This window comes from Aulonocara stuartgranti (assembly GCF_965226115.1).
Source record: "Aulonocara stuartgranti genome assembly, chromosome: 5".
Classification (NCBI taxonomy): domain Eukaryota; kingdom Metazoa; phylum Chordata; class Actinopteri; order Cichliformes; family Cichlidae; genus Aulonocara; species Aulonocara stuartgranti.
The window spans coordinates 5,890,444-5,906,841 of NC_138943.1; the positions used below are offsets into that span (position 1 = coordinate 5,890,444).

Here is a 16,398-nt window from a genome sequence, read left to right on the forward strand (position 1 = left end):
TGTATGTTTATATTTATTGTACACACACACACACACACACACACACACACACACACACACACACACACACACACACACACACACACACACACACACACACACACATATATATATAGTCAGTAAAATAGATTCAAAAGAAAATCTCTCCATCTTTCTCTCCTCTGGTCAATCTGTCAGGTTGCCTACTCATGTCAGGCTGACGCGTGGCAGCAAACTTGTGAATGACTGATCACCATCTGAGGTGCGTAAAGGAGGAGGTGCTGCCAAGGCAGTCTCCTCTGTGGCAAAGGCAGTAGTCATGCATGTCAATCAAATCTCCCCGTGACCTTGTGTCAAATCAAACAGCTCCACAGCTGTAACACTGAGAACCTTCAGTTCTTTCTTTGACCATAGTGGTTAGAAAAGAGCTTTTGTTCTTGTTGTTTTCTTACAGTAGATTAAAGCTAGAGCCATTTAACTGTTACTCTCAAGTCATATATTTCAAATAATACAAAAGTAAAGCTTTTCATTCATAATAAACACATTTTTCTGTATTTATTTAGCAGTATATTTAAAATAAAAATCTTACATGTTCAAACACGTTAGAGGTCATTACTATAAATATTTATATTCCCTGTTACTTGAAATGTGTGGTTTTTTAGGTGGCCTCATGTTTTTAATGTACTGTAGGTGGAAAATGACACTGAAAGCATTAATATATCTTTAAAGAAAAGACAGAATTAATAGGTTCATCAGTGTCTGATCTGTTGCTGGATAAGTCCTGATGTGCTAGACTTATCTGTCACACATAAATTTTGGAAGAACACCAACTTTAAAACAAACAAACAAAAAAAACCTTTAATTCTGACACTTATGGTGCTCTTTCGCCTTTGTAGTCTCTGGTTGATCAGCACACTAACCCACACTCATGACAGGCACAGACTAGACTGAAGCACTTTGTTTTTTATTTGATTTAAAAAACCAACAAAGTGAAAGCTTAAGGTCAGCTGCCTCTTTCACTTCACATGCTTGCATCATCAGACACAAGCCGACAAGACAACATGAATCTCTTGACTCGTATATGTTTATATGTATATATATAGTATAAACATATGACTGTATATATGAATTTTAATGCACATGAACTACAACAGCTACTGAATGATGCCAGAATTATCTTTAATTCAAGATACTGTCATAATCACATTTTTAAATATCTAAATTTTATGTTATTGACATAGCGCATACTTCTGTTAATAAGTATGCCTTATGCACCAAGCATACTTATTGTTTTGCAAAATGATAAAAATAAAAATACATCTTCTTGGCAACAATACTGATAAGAGGTAATAGAGAATAATATGAAATAGATATTAATTAAGTTGTAGTCAAAAAAAGAAAGAGGCCTTTAAAAATACCTACACAGAGTAGTACTCAGTGAAAGAAGACTGATAAAGTCGACTTTATCCCAGGTCAAAAGACTCAGGGAGACTGGCAAAGGGATTAGATGACATGGCTTGATTGATGTAATCTGCTGTGATGGATGTAAAGGGAAGTTAGTTTAGTGCAGTAGCAAGAGTGCTGGAAAGATGGAGAAGGGACAGCTTTTTCAAATAACCAACAAAGAGAGAAATAGCACAAAAAGACCCCACAAAGCCACCTCTGAGGTGAAGTTAGCAAGTCAAATGGGAGACATTTCAAGAACCTGATATTGTTATCATATGATATTTGTGTCAAAGTGTTGAAGCGCTTTCTATTTATTGTTCCAGGAGTCTGGAATTAGTGTCCTAGGATAGAATTTTAAATCGATTGAGGAAAATTTGTGCTGTTATTAGGGTCTTCAATCTGTTGCAAAGAAACATTATTAAAGGCATAGTAGGTCTCCAAATAATAGAGTAGTTCTCAAAAATGAAAAAATATGTACATATTTAACAAAATAATTTTCTTTTGTTTATTTTTAAGGTATTATCTGAAAACTCAAGAATTGCGTTCTATTCGGATTATACTATTTAATGATATTTAGTTCCATGGACGTTGAATGAACGATAGCATTTGGGGCGACTGTGGCTCAGGGGATCGGGAAGCTCATCTTGATCCCCCTGCTCTCTTTGTCCCGGTTGTTGTGTCCTTGGGCAAGACACTTTACCCTACTGGTGTTGGCCAGAGGGGCTGATGATTCGTTTTGGTGGTAAGAAAGGTCAGTGAACATTTCAGGCTTTTATCTTTAATGATTTTTGAAATATTCATGTTCAAACACTGCCTCTGATTTCAATGTGCAAAACAGATGGCCTGAAAGAGGGCAGACGGACCAAAAATATGAAAAGTATTTCATATATCACGCTAAAAGCAGAAATAATTATATATGTTCAAACTTTGTATCATAAACTTTTTATGCAAGTGGGAGACAGCTGAAGTTTGCCCATGAAGACTTAACATGGAATGACCCATGGGTGACTGACAGGAAATTAGCATGTTGCACATGTTGCTGCCAGACAAGCACTGCTTTAAGATCAGCTGTGATACATGCATTACTATTAATATGCAGATAACGTTAGTGAGTAAATTATGTGATTTATTACCATAACAGTTTTTACACCTAAGTTCTCTCTTTCTATCCATCCATCCATTCGCTTCCGCTTATCCTTTTCAGGGTGGCGGGGGGCGCTGGAGCCTATCCCAGCTGTCATAGGGCGAGAGGCGGGGTACACCCTGGACAGGTCGCCAGTCTGTCGCAGGGCCAACACACAGGGACAGACAACCATTCGCACTCACATTCACTCGCACATTCACACCATTCACACAATGGCAATTTGGATTTTCCAATTAACCTATCCCCTCAAGCTGCATGTCTTTGGACGGTGGGAGGAAGCCGGAGTACCCGGAGGGAACCCACGCAAACACGGGGAGAACATGCAAACTCCACACAGAAAGACCCCGGCCTGATGTTGGAATTGAACTCAGGACCTTCTTGCTGTGCGGCAACAGTGCTAACCACCGTGGAACAACAGTTTGACAACCCTCGGAGTATGTGGCAGGGACTAAACACGATCACAGACTTTAGAGGGAAAACCAGCACACCGCAGACCACGGCCTCTCTGTGTGAGGATCTAAACGTATTCTACGCTAGATTCGACACAGCGAACACCATGAGACCGGACAGTGTGCGCACCGCGGATGACATCAGTGCGCACACTGTGTCTGAGGAGGATGTGCGGAAGTGCTTCAGGAAGGTGAACGCACGCAAAGCTACTGGTCCGGACAGGATTCCCGGCCGCGTCCTCAGGTCATGCGCGGCTCAGCTGGCTGGAGTGTTCACGCACATCTTCAACCTTTCCCTCTCTCTGTCTGTAGTCCCAGCCTGCTTCAAAATGGCCACCATCGTCCCTGTACCCAAATCCTCCACCATCTCCTCATTGAACGACTGGCGACCTGTAGCCCTGACCCCCATCGTAAGCAAATGCTTCGAGAAGTTGGTCAGGGACTTCATCTGCTCTGCACTACCCGACTCACTGGACCCTCTACAGTTTGCATACCGCCACAACAGGTCCACTGATGATGCCATAGCCCTGACACTACACACTGCCCTGTCACACCTGGAGAAGAGAGACACGTATGTGAGGATGCTGTTTGTAGATTACAGCTCAGCATTCAATACCATCGTTCCCTCGAAGCTGGACAGGAAACTGCAGGATCTAGGACTGAGCAGCTCCCTCTGCAGCTGGATCCTTAGCTTCCTGTCTGACAGACGCCAGGTGGTCAGACTGGGCAGCATCACCTCATCCCCCATCACACTGAACACTGGTGCTCCACAGGGGTGTGTACTGAGCCCTCTCCTGTACTCACTCTACACCTACGACTGCACAGCCACTAACAGCTCCAACATCATTGTGAAGTTTGCGGACGACACTACAGTGGTGGGTCTTATCACCAACGGTGATAAGAGACGGCTTACAGGGAGGAGGTCAGCGCCCTGACCCACTGGTGTCAAGACAACCATCTCACCCTCAACGTCACAAAGACAAAGGAGTTGATAGTGGACTTCCGGAGGTGCAGAGAAGTACACACCCCCATCACCATCAACGGCGCTGCTGTGGAGAGAGTGAGCAGCTTCCGGTTCCTTGGCGTACACCTGGCTGAGGATCTTACGTGGTCAGTACACACAAACAAAACAGTGAAGAAGGCCCAGCAGCGCCTCTTCTTTCTCAGGAGACTGAAAAGATTCGGCATGAGCCCCCGCATCCTCAGGACCTTCTATCACTGTGCCATTGAGAGCATCCTCACTGGATGCATCACCACCTGGTATGGCAACAGCACCGCCTACAACTGCAAAGCTCTCCAGCGAGTAGTGCGGTGCTCTGAACGGATAATTGGAGGTGAGCTTCCCTCCCTCCAAGACATCTACAGGAAGCGCTGCCTGAGGAAAGCGGGGAGGATCATCCCCGTACCAGCAGACTGAGAGACAGCTTTTTCCATCAGGCCATCAGACTGCTGAACACGTCATAGACACCTCAGCTTCACTACTGGAACTTCAACATTATGCACTCCACACTGTATATAAATGCCACTTGTTTTGCACATATTCAACTCTGTATATTTTATATATTTTATTATTATTATTATTATTATTATTATTTTATTTTATTTTTTTACTATTTAATTTGTAAAAATGTGTATACACACACACACACACACACACACACACACACACACACACACACACACGTAGGAAAATATTTAGTATACACATCCAGAAATGCATACACTATTATATATTGTACATATATTTATTAGTTTCAGGTTGGCCATTCTTGTATTTTGCTCGTTTGTGTTGTTGTGTTTGCACATCTCTGTTGCTTGTGGGGCTCGCACACAAGAATTTCACTCGCATGTGCTGTGCCAGTGTGCCTGCACATGTGATGTGACAATAAAAAGTGATTTGATTTGATTTGATTTGCCTCTCTTTCTAAATGCTCCTTAACCAACATGTATGTCTTTAAGAAATTATTGTGTAAGTGTGAAGAAACTTCACATAATCACTCCTTTAGCACATCAGCAAGAACATTTTTGAGGGTTTATAAAGGATGTGAACTGCTACCATGTCTGGTTTAATAACACAGGTATTTAATCCAGAATTTTCAGACGATTATCTCTGACAAATCAGTCTTCTGAATGAATCAGTTTTTTTTGCCAACACACCACCTTAATTTTAATAGTTAGTTGTGTCAAACACTGCTCAAGTTATTTAATTTAGATGTATTTTTAAAATGTATTACTATAATTTAATATACTTTTTTAATTTAAAATGTAGGAATGTGTTTATGAGCTCACTGAAAGCTTTTTTTTTATATAGATATGTAGTCCTGACATGACATCAGCTACAAATGTATGATTTTACATACTAAAATGCATTACTGGTAGTTAGACGGAATATAAAATATTTAAGATATGCTCAATGTTAAAAATAATTCCAGCAATAATAGTGATGGGAAACATTTTTCTGCAGAATAAATGATTTTACTTCAAGTAAAATTTAACAATAACACACAGTTTATGTGTATTAATATGTCTTCATAATGCTTGCATTGCCACTTTCGCCTAAAGGATTAGTCCTAAAATATATTTCCACAAATGTTCATTGTAACTAATTATAAATATTTTGATGATAAATATAAATCATAACCTCTTTATTTGTATTTTATTATTATTTAGGGAGGAAAAAGTGCAGTCAGGTGATGGCGTCCATGCAGAGCCATCCATGTCTGCATGAAATAATGAAATCATGAAACTGTATATTTTAGTGTGGTCCAGTTTGTCTAAACAGTGGAGAAACTCCACTAACTGGGTAAACGACTTTTGCTTATGCTAAGATGGTTGCGACAACAAGCACTGGACTAGTACAAGTACAATACTATACCAAGACTGAAGAGCATGTCACAATAGCAAAGCTGTAAAATGACACAAATAAGTATACCATACTTACTACAATGTGTCTTACATGGCATGCCTTATATATTCAAAAGTGAGACCATTTCAGTGATACTTTCATTTTCTTCTTTTTTTTCAGATGAAACTTTCTGAAAAGGAAAATCAGACTTGAACTCACTTCAAGGCATCTCAGGTTAAGCTGACGTGCTTGACAAGCCTTGACTTGTGCTCTGTTCGATATGCTTAACAGCACCGTTATTCATGGATTAATACATGAACACAGCCTTACAGCCTTGAGTCATTGCAACTGAATGAGGTTTTCACAAATTTGCAAGGAACCCTCTAGCTTACTGAGAAATTGTCATGTTCAAACAAAGGACAGCAGAATTTTAAAACTAGTAGCAACTACAATTCACAACTTATTGCATATATATATCTCCAATATATATACACCTAACTGTATACACAAGCTCAGTGGAAGGGTGCTGCAGAATATTGCGCTTTCTCCATTTGTGAGCTGTGGCTCTGCAGTAAAATTGCATTATGAACACAAAATGCTGATATTTTCTCCTCATACATTCTTAAGATCTCAGTGAAATAGACTGGTATGCAATAAATTGCCTCTGCGTTACGAACAAGCCTTCCCCTTCACACACACATACACAATGTAATACAATGCCTTGGTAATATTATATGACTAAAGAAACTCTCTTTGGGAAAATAACTGGATTTTACCCCCAATATAATGTCTCTGAGGGGCATAGGGAAAGATTAATGTGGTAAATATGAAAGACTATTTTTAGGTCTCTTGGACTGCTTAGCATTGAGTCAGTCTGGTTGCTGTTCCAAAAACTGTGGCAAGCTAACATTAAATCTGAAACAGTTCTAAGTCTGAGGATCATACATCTCTATTTATATCCCTGTTAACTATGGTGTCTCATTTATTTTCGCCCAGATTTTCTCATTTGTTTTTACTGAGCTTCAAAGCTTCAAACTGTGAATTTTCGCTTCAGTGTTGTTTAGTGAAAGAATGGATGTAAAGAGCTGCAAAAAATCTGCAGATTGTTTCAACTGGCAAGCTTTCTTTGAAGGAGATTCCATTGCCTGCAAGAAGATAGGATCAGATCAGCAAAGATTATCAAGCCACAGTACTTTACAACATCTTCTGGGGGACTGTGATTTAGCTTTGGGCTACAGGAACCTCAGTGATATCTGAAAGTCTTTTCTAGCCACATACTGCAGAAGATGAACACACAGATATGAGTTAATATAATTCAGATGTCTGTCAAATGTGCAAGATAAGCAGGGTTACCTGTACTCTGAGAAAAATCCTGGGACAGCATTACGTTATATGAAATATTTGAATGAGTTATATTATTTATAGGTAAACTATGTTTTTGCCAAGTTTTATTTATAAAGTACTAATCAAGTGCCCGCTGCCACAAGCATGTCAGCATCTGTGAAGTCACAGTGCCATTACATTTACCCTGGTTCAGGTGTGATTTCTCTAAAGAATCTTCACATTTTTGAATAAATATACGCAGATATTTAAAGTAAAATTATTTTTCTTTTTATAATTTTTTATTTATCATACATTGTATGTCTTTTATTGTATTTACATTCTTATATGCATTTAGCTCTGTTTAATCAGTTGTCTTGTAAAAGCACTTTGTCAGCACGACTCTAAATTTATTGCAGATTATATCAAACTCATTAATTAAAACCTTGACACCAATCTTATCTTTAACAAAAATGCATATATGATATACCCACAACATTTATGAACTGCTAAATTTAATAAAATTGCTTCTTATTCACACAATGACATTTTGATAATATTCTTTAAATAAACTTTTAAAACTTTTTTTTATTTTTACTTTATAATCTTAAATAAGTATGTTTTTTCCAAGGTAAGTCACAGTAAAGTTCCCACACATGCATCCCCCCACTGTAATCACATGAAGTCCTGTTTAGCAAGAAGGGCCAAAACTGTACAGCTTTGTGGAGATGCACATGCATCTCTGTGCAAACTACACAAAGTTCTGTACAGGTAACCATCAGCTGATATACACAACTTCCCAATTGTGTTAAGCAACCTAACACAGTTGGCTTTGACAATTTTCCTAAAGAATAACTCACTGGTCACCTCGCCTCACTGGTGGGGAAGGAACCAGAGCTAGTGCAAGAGGAGCGCTATCCACTCGATATAGCTGGGTTATATCTAGTAGGTAGACCTACTTCAAGCAGAGCAAGGATTTTGGATTCCTGGAGAAGGGCTGGAGTAGCCCACAGTGAGAGGCACCAAGCAAGTATGGGGATACTTGCTTGGTGGGGATCCCCCACAAAGCATCAGAATTATGTTGAGCGAGAGAGTCGCTTCCTGTCAATTTGAGTCACATGGGGTAAGATTCCGACTGTTGTCTGCGAATATGAAACAAAACAGCAGTTCTTTGAGTCTTTAGATGGGGTCTTGGAAGGGGTTCCAACTTCAATGCTCATGTGAGAAACTGGCTGCCTGATCTAAACCACAGTGGTGTTTTGTTATTGGACTTTGTGCTTGTGGTGAACTGGTTATAACAAACCATGTTCAAAGATATATGGCTCATAACTGTTTTCATCAGGTTCTTATAAACCAAAGTGATATCTGTGTCTGAGTCCTCAGCACAAATACAAACACTTTTTCAATGTGTGCTGGACTCCGCCAGGGTTCCCTGTCATCAGTCCTGTTTTTTGATTTTCGTGGACAGAATTTAAAGGCATAACCATGGTGAAAAAGATGTCCGCTTTGGGAACCTCCAAATGGCATCTCTGCTTTTTGCAGGTGATGTGGTTCTGTTGGCTTTATCAGAGTGTGACCTTCAGCATGCACAGGAGCAGTTTGCAGCCAAGTGTGAAATGGCTTGGATAAGAGTCAGCACATCCATTCTCCACCATTCCACCATGAGAATGGTGGAATGTTCCCTCTGGATTGGGGGAAACAGTATCTTGAGATCTTATTAATCAGTAATGGGAATCTGTACCGTGAGTTGAACTCGCAGATTGGTGCAGGATCAGCAGTAATGCGTTGTAACCGTGTGTTGTGGTGAAGAGAGAGAGGTGAGCTGAAATATAAAGCTTTCAGTTTACCAGTCTATGTTCCAACCCAGAAATTTGGGTAATCGCCGAAAGGGAAAGGTTGTGAATACAAGCTGCCTAGATAAGCTTCCTCTATAGGTTAGCTGAGCTCAGGCTTCGAGCTAAGGTGAGGAGCTCATGCATCTGAAGAGAGAGTACAGCAGCTGTCTCTGTGCATGGAAAGGAACTAAACGGGAGGTTTCCTATGGAGGTGTTCTGGGTATGCTCAAGTGGCAGATGACCAGAAATGCTTGGGTTATTGCTGCCTTGTAATTATATATAGCATACAGTTGTAAAACTTGAAAATATAAATGAGTCATAGATACTAAACAATAAAGCTTTTCTTTACTGATATAACATTATTAATAGAGTGTATGGTTTATTTGAAAGCTTGATCTTCTGACACCATTGAGAAAGAGGGTGAATGGTACATGTAAAGACAACTAACATATCAGTCCACATAAGCATTCAGAAAGCATCCCCATCTAAAGTCAAATAGAAGAATATATGAAGTGAAGCGCTGCCTTAAGAAGAGCTGCCTCTTTCATGCAACTTAATAAATATCAATATAAAAAACAGTGGCAACACCTGCCAACCCGTTCCTTACATTGAGCCACCATGCTTTAATTCTTTGTAGTGAGCAAATGCAAGTGGAAGGTACTGGCTTGAAATTCACATAGTAAAAGACAGATGATGCACTATTGATTTGGGCCTCCAGTTGCTTTTCTCTGATCTTCTCAAAACTGAGAAGAATATGTTTGGCAGGTGTGCTGATTTTAACCTAGGGCCTGTAGCTCACTTCAGCATAGCAAAGAAAATGTTCTAGTTCAACTATAGATAGATCTGATAGAATCTGATAGAGCGTAGCTAGAGAGGAGATGCAGAGCAGGTTCCAGGTTGCTTTTAATCCACATTGTATGAGCTTCTGTGGTTTAATTTCTTATGAGACCTCAGGAATTTGCTAATGTTTGAGAATAGCACCCACCCTTTTATTTTACCTCCCAGTGTTACATTGTCTTTGTTGCTTGTGTGTGACAAAACCTCCCCTAACATATCCACATTAGAATCTCTTATTAACATATGTACTGCATGTACCCTAAAAGTAATATTTTGGTAATCTTGGGGTATGTATGTAAACAGTTAGAGCTCTTTTTTGTTAAGCCGAGTGTTCTGTGAGTTTGGTGACTCTTTATATTCATTGCAAGTGTGTTGTTTTAATGTATTTTTATCCAGCATGAAAACTTGCCTGCAGGGATAAATAAAGTTTATTGGATTGAATTAAATTGAATTGAAATGGCCCTGCAATGGCTAGAGAACCTTCAATGAGTCAAAGCCACCCTAATTTGACACACCGCACAGACAAATCTTTATTAAATTAAAAAAAAAAGTGATGGAGTTGGTGTGTTATGTTGTGCTGTAAGAAAACAATATTGCTTATTTCTAAAAGTTGGCAAGCTTTGTTTAAAGTTTGGTTAAAAACATCTTCATAGTCCTTGGTGCTTTTGTTCTTCAGATGCAATTTTATTACATTTCTATTTCTTTATGCGTTAGACTTTTTTAACCCTTTAAAGCCGGTCGGATCAGGCACGCTCCATTTTGCGTAACTATTTTTAAATCCAGGTAGGACTGCAACCACGTGAGCTAGCGCAAAAATTTTTTTTTTGCATATGAAACCGGAGGAGTTGTACTTACATCTTATGCCTTCAGCTTGTCCTAGGTCACAGTTTCCTTCCACATATAGCTTTGCAAAAACTGCATAAAAAGCACTTGCAGCAAAAAAACATAATATTCCAGAAACACGCTTTGCCGATCCGATCAGCTGTTTGTAACACTTCCTAGTCCATCAGCGAGAACTATCGCATGTTCGCCATGTCCCGCCCGAAACCGGAAGTGACGTCATTTTGCGGAAATGTAGCTTTTTACCATTAGGGCCTTATGAGCCTATATTTGTGTTTTTAAAACTTATGTTTGACTTTATGACTTTCTGTGTTGTTTCTGGGATGCTTAGGACTCCTATTGCACTGCTGGAAATAGTTTATTTTGATGCATATGCTGTTTTTTTGCAAATTTGCATTATAATATTTATTTTCGTTTTTCCTGCAGTGTATAAAAATTGGTGTATTTCAAAAATAAAACTATGAAGACACTTAAAGTAAATTTTCTGTGGTGGGAAACTATTTTGTGCAACTTTTTTATAGTTACAGTTTTGAGGGATAAGCCTCTTAAATTTCTCTAACTAGAAATATATGTTAAAAAAACAAAAACAATTTTCAATTTTTTTGTAGTTTATTGCATTTTTTGCAATTTATGTAATTACTATGCACTTAATGCATACATATTATTAAAATATGGGCTTTAATGGTTGATTTGATGTATAGCGACTTGGAATGCTCCCAAAAATGGCACTACAGCATGTAAAAATATAATATAAGCTCTGGCGGCCTTGGTTCTATACTAGGTCTTAAAGGGTTAAAACACTGTGTCTGCATGTTGAAGCCTACCCTCTAGCCACCGTCTACTTTATATGTCTTTCCTTGCATCTGTTCTTCTGCTACTGGCTGTGCCTTTACTTGTCCAACTCTTTTTGCGCACCTTTTACTGATGAAAGTTTTGTATAAATTGAATTATAAGAATAGCTAACCACATTCATGATCTGATCTTGGATCGCTAAGGGCTTTCAAATTTTTAACCTGAATCTGTTCTTTAAAGATACTTTACCTGGCTTACAAATGCATATTTTAATTTAAACATCTTCTTAGAGTCATTTTTCAATAAAGAGAATTTGAAATATATGTTTTCAATTTTTAAACATCTCTTCTTACCTTCTTTATCAAGTAGGCTACTGTGGCTACCCAGAGGGAACACACCATGGAGAATAAAAAAGTCACTACCGTTTGTTACAACTCTATGCTTCCTATACCATTATAAGAGAGAGAGAAAAGTTCTGTTTGGTTGAGGGAGGCTGTATGAATTATGCAGTCCATGATGCTGATATGGGATCAGCTTTAAAGCAGCTTTTATCCACATAGTAGGCCTTTTCAAAAAAAGGGACTTGCCCAAGGTGCCGATATGGGATTAATTTTACAGCAACACTCCCATATTCCTCTGTTTGGAAATGAGGAATTGTCCATTGAGCAGATATGAATCCACTTTAAAGCAAGTCTCTCCTACAGTCAGCTGCTCGGAAATGAGGAGTTGTCCATGGTGCTGATTTGGGATTGGGTTTAAAAGCTGCTTTCTCTATACTCCATTTGAAAATGACAAGTTGTCCATGGGGCTGATATGGGGTCTTCTTTGAAGCAGTTCTCCCCTGCAGTCTACTGTTTAAAAAATTAAGTAATAATCCAAATGATTTTGAAGCAGTTTTGAACCAAAGTCTTATGTTTGAAAAGAAAGAGGAATTGTCCACTGTGCTGACTTGGGATCAGATTTAAAGCTGCTCTCTCCTACAGTTTTCCATTTGAAAATCATGAATTGTCCATGGGGCTTAATATGAGATCCACTTTGAAGCAGTTCTCTCCTATAGTCTTATTTAAAAAGTTCCTTTCCATTCCTTTCCCTCCCCTGATTTGGGATCAGCTTTTGAAGCTGGTCTCCTGCAGTCTTCCATTAGATAATGAGGAGCTGTCCATGGAACTGTTTTGGAATCACCTCTGAAGCAACTATTTCCCAAAGAAGAAGTTGCTGCATTCATGCACTGCAGTACTACATGAATGCAGCTGCTTCCAGCCGCAAAGAATGATTACACTGACCTGAAAAGTCTTGATACATTGCAAGTATGTGCAGTAGTCAAACAAATGGAGCTACACTCACTATAGCATGAAACAGCTAACAGATTGCTACTTTCATTTGGCTTCACACCACCATTAAAAACAGTTCCAGTTCCTGCTTCTTTCTTGCTTTCTTTGTTCCTTCTTCAGTACAGTATGCACAGTAGCTCACATTCTTCCTTGGACGACATCTGTGCGCTATTGTTGTTTTAGAAATGATCAAATTAGCTTTAACTAGCTTGTATTGCTTGCTTGACTGAGACTGATCACACATGGGGAGCACAGTTAGTATTTGTGGGGCCTTACACAGTTTTTCACAGCATGATATTTGAAAACAGTGAGCCTTCCATTCTGCTCATTTGGGTTCAGCCATCTTTTACAGTCAGTTAGTCGGGCAGAAAAATAATATCTTTCCTTTAGCCTTCTTAAGGAATTCAGATGGAGTCCATGATTCTGATTTGGCAGCAGCTTACACTGAGCCTGCTCCATATTAGAGCACATACTGATGATATGGCAAGTAGCTCCTCTGTGCTGTACATGAAACACTCACTTTATTAACAATGTAGAGAAAGGGTTTTTTTTTCTTTGCATACATAAATTAGGAACATCAATGCATCTGGGTCCCTTTCTATTGGGAGAAATGACTATTGGTTTTATGACAGTGCAAAAGGAACTGGAAGCACAATTAGAATGCTGCAAACAGATGATTAAAATACTTATGAGTGGGGGAGGGTGAACTACCTTTATTATCGATATTTGATTAGTGCTTTTCTTTGAGTCATTTATCAATGTTTCATAGTCAAGTTCTGGTGGAATATCGGGGTAACACTAATGTTATCTTCTATGGACCTTTTACCTAGATACCCATTAACCTCCTCCTTCTCATTGCTTTTTCTTATTCCCTGCCAACCCCTTCACTGCCATGTATTGATTGGCTGCTGGTGGTGTCTTACAGTACTATATCTACCGATATTTATGTTTGTAGCTGCTGGTCTCCGGTTCCCATTATGGGCTTGAGCGATAGGCATGGGCAGTGTTTCAACACCTCGCTGCTGAGGAAAAATGTAATATTCAAGAGACCTGTCCTTAGTCAGCACTTCCACCCCAAGAGCTGGCTATGTAAAATGACCAGGGACAGCAAGTATAATGAAGCGCTGTGTAAAGGCTTATAAAAGATTATAAGGGATAAACACTGATTAAACAAAACTTTTAAGGAAATAGCAAATTATGTCAGATTAAGTGGTTAATGGACAAGCATTTATAGAGCACTTTTTGAATGTATGCAAACACATGCATACAAGCATAGAGCACCTATTATATGCATACAGCACCTCTAATGTTCATGCAGATACTCTCACTCCAAATGCCCCCAAATGACCAGCACTTCCTCGTGAACTGCAGTCAGTCCAGCAAATGACAGTTGGTACCATACATGATAGCTACGAAAGTGCCAAAATGCCATGAACATCATCACCAAACATTTGGTTGTGTCAATGAATAAACTTCTAAAAAATGAAGTGGATCAGTACTATGTACCATGGCCAAAAATGACAGACTGCAGTTTCACAGGACTGCTTGTTGGCAATGATTACACCCTACTTCCTAAAGCATTTAAAAACTCATATGAGTCAAAACAATTCTCCACTTGGTCATCATAAAATCCTGAGTCACAATGAATGTAACCTTTCTATCTCTTTTTCTCCAGCAACCCCCTCCTCTCTCTTGCTCTCTGAATCTACCTTCCTTTATTTAGCACCTCTCAGAGAACAGCTTCTGCACACTAGCTTTTAAAACCCTTGTTGGTACATCAGCTCCCTAACCTTCCTAACCTTACTCACTGCACCTCAGAGAGATGCCAGCTTGTTGTGATGGTAGGTAATCTGCACCTGTACCCCCCACCCCCAGCCATCCCTCCACCTCTCCCTTTTTTTCTCATGCGCTCTCACTGTGTCTCATTCTTGTCCTTCACTGCATATTTCACTGGCACACACACTCTGATTAACAGGTGAACCACTTCAAGGGAGCGGGCATACTTGACATTTTCACCTTCTCAAATACCCAAAGAAAATTTATCTGAATACCACCTCCAGATAATGTAACACAGTCCATTGTTCTCAAGCAATTCTTCATTTCCTTTTGTTGTTGTTTTCTACCACTCCTGCTGGTCATAAAAATAGTACTGTGTTTCTCTAGGCCTACTGAAGCTGAAAACTATGATGCTTCCATTTGTCTCACTCCCCACACACAAAATCACAATCTGCTCTTTTCTAAACTTCCCACCAAGGAATAAAGGTGCATTATGGGCTTGAGGAATGCAGAACAAAATGGCAAATTTTGATAATAAACCACACAGCAGGCTGCAAAAACTTTTCTCATACAGCAAAAGCCTTTAGTTTGAAAGTCACGACTTTAGTTTTTGCTTCAGCACTCATTGCTGGAACTTACAAGCAAACCCCTGCAACTGTCTTCTGTCTGTGGACTGGAATTGTAATGGTAGTAATGATGCACAATGTGCAGTGCTCATACCATTTTGTGGTGTTCTTTTTTGGCCAGACAGTATCCGTCTTTATGACATTCAATATGTTTACATGAATATAGAGGTCAAACGAGCACGCCTTGTTTACTTTATCTTCCAGTGACCCCCATCGGTCCCCAATTCTTTCTCTCATCTCCTGTCTCTCTCTCTCTTTCCGTTTCTCTCGTCCGCTTCATTGGTAGGTTCCCTTCATCACCACCAGGGGCTTTCCATACCGCGCCGTTCCGAGAGCGGCTTTGCCTTTGCTCTCTCTGCGCTCATCGGAACAGAGACTCCAGACGCGCAGCGCGGTGGCAGACAGGGCGAGCGGAGCGTCTGTCCCTCTGATTTTCATCTGACAAGGAATCGTTTACCTTTGATTGCAGGAGAAGCGCCAAGCTGAATAACCGTTACCGTGTCCCTCTGCAACTTGTCAAGGCAAAGGCATTTGTTCTCGCCACGCGATAACAAAGGTAGGACTTTGTTTTAATTTAATGAGAAAGTTCACCGTGCGCTGGCACGCTCTTGTAACATACATTTCTGTTGGATTTTGAAAATGCCCTTTGCCTTTTAACTGTAGGAGCAAATACGAGGGAACTGCAGAAATGTACTGTGGATTTTTGTTCTTATAATACTGTGTTTGTGTGCGTGCACATGTATTGATAGAGGAAATTAGAGCCTTTGCATTTTTTAATAATAAATGTATTTAATTGAAGGTTGAACATCGCCAGCTAACTTGTTGACACTTATCACACATTTAACATTTGTCAAGCACTTGGTAATAAGCGCTGCGCAGGACACAGTCGCGATTTCGATCACATGCAATGATTTAAATAGTAATCAGACTACTCTTAACGATTGCAAGGTTACGGTAGATCCGAAAACTGTGCCCGAAATTGGTCACTCACTCTGGGACAAAACTGCACCTTCACAATTTCGTCGCATGGATTTGTAGCAACATCTTCACGGTGAAATTGGGGAGAGGTAGTGGACTATACTGTGTGCATAGATTCCGTGGTGAATGGTTGTGGAAAATTCTATTTTTAATGGTACAAACCGCAACTGACTGTAGTAGTCATAGGAATAGACAGTCTA

At 39.6% G+C, this 16,398-nt stretch overlaps 2 protein-coding genes across 5 annotated transcripts in view; both read left to right on the plus strand.

The window, feature by feature from the left end:
* LOC309706849 (uncharacterized protein) overlaps positions 1-16,398 on the plus strand; it is a 464,381-nt gene that overhangs the window by 44,330 nt on the left and 403,653 nt on the right. The window lies entirely within an intron of this gene.
* Positions 15,445-16,398, plus strand: part of cdh22 (cadherin 22) — a 193,406-nt gene continuing 192,452 nt past the window's right edge. For all 4 annotated transcript variants that reach the window (XM_082533757.1, XM_082533756.1, XM_082533755.1 and 1 more), the window contains exon 1: positions 15,445-15,776. The gene's annotated coding sequence lies outside the window, so the exon portion shown is untranslated. The remainder of the gene's footprint in view (positions 15,777-16,398) is intronic.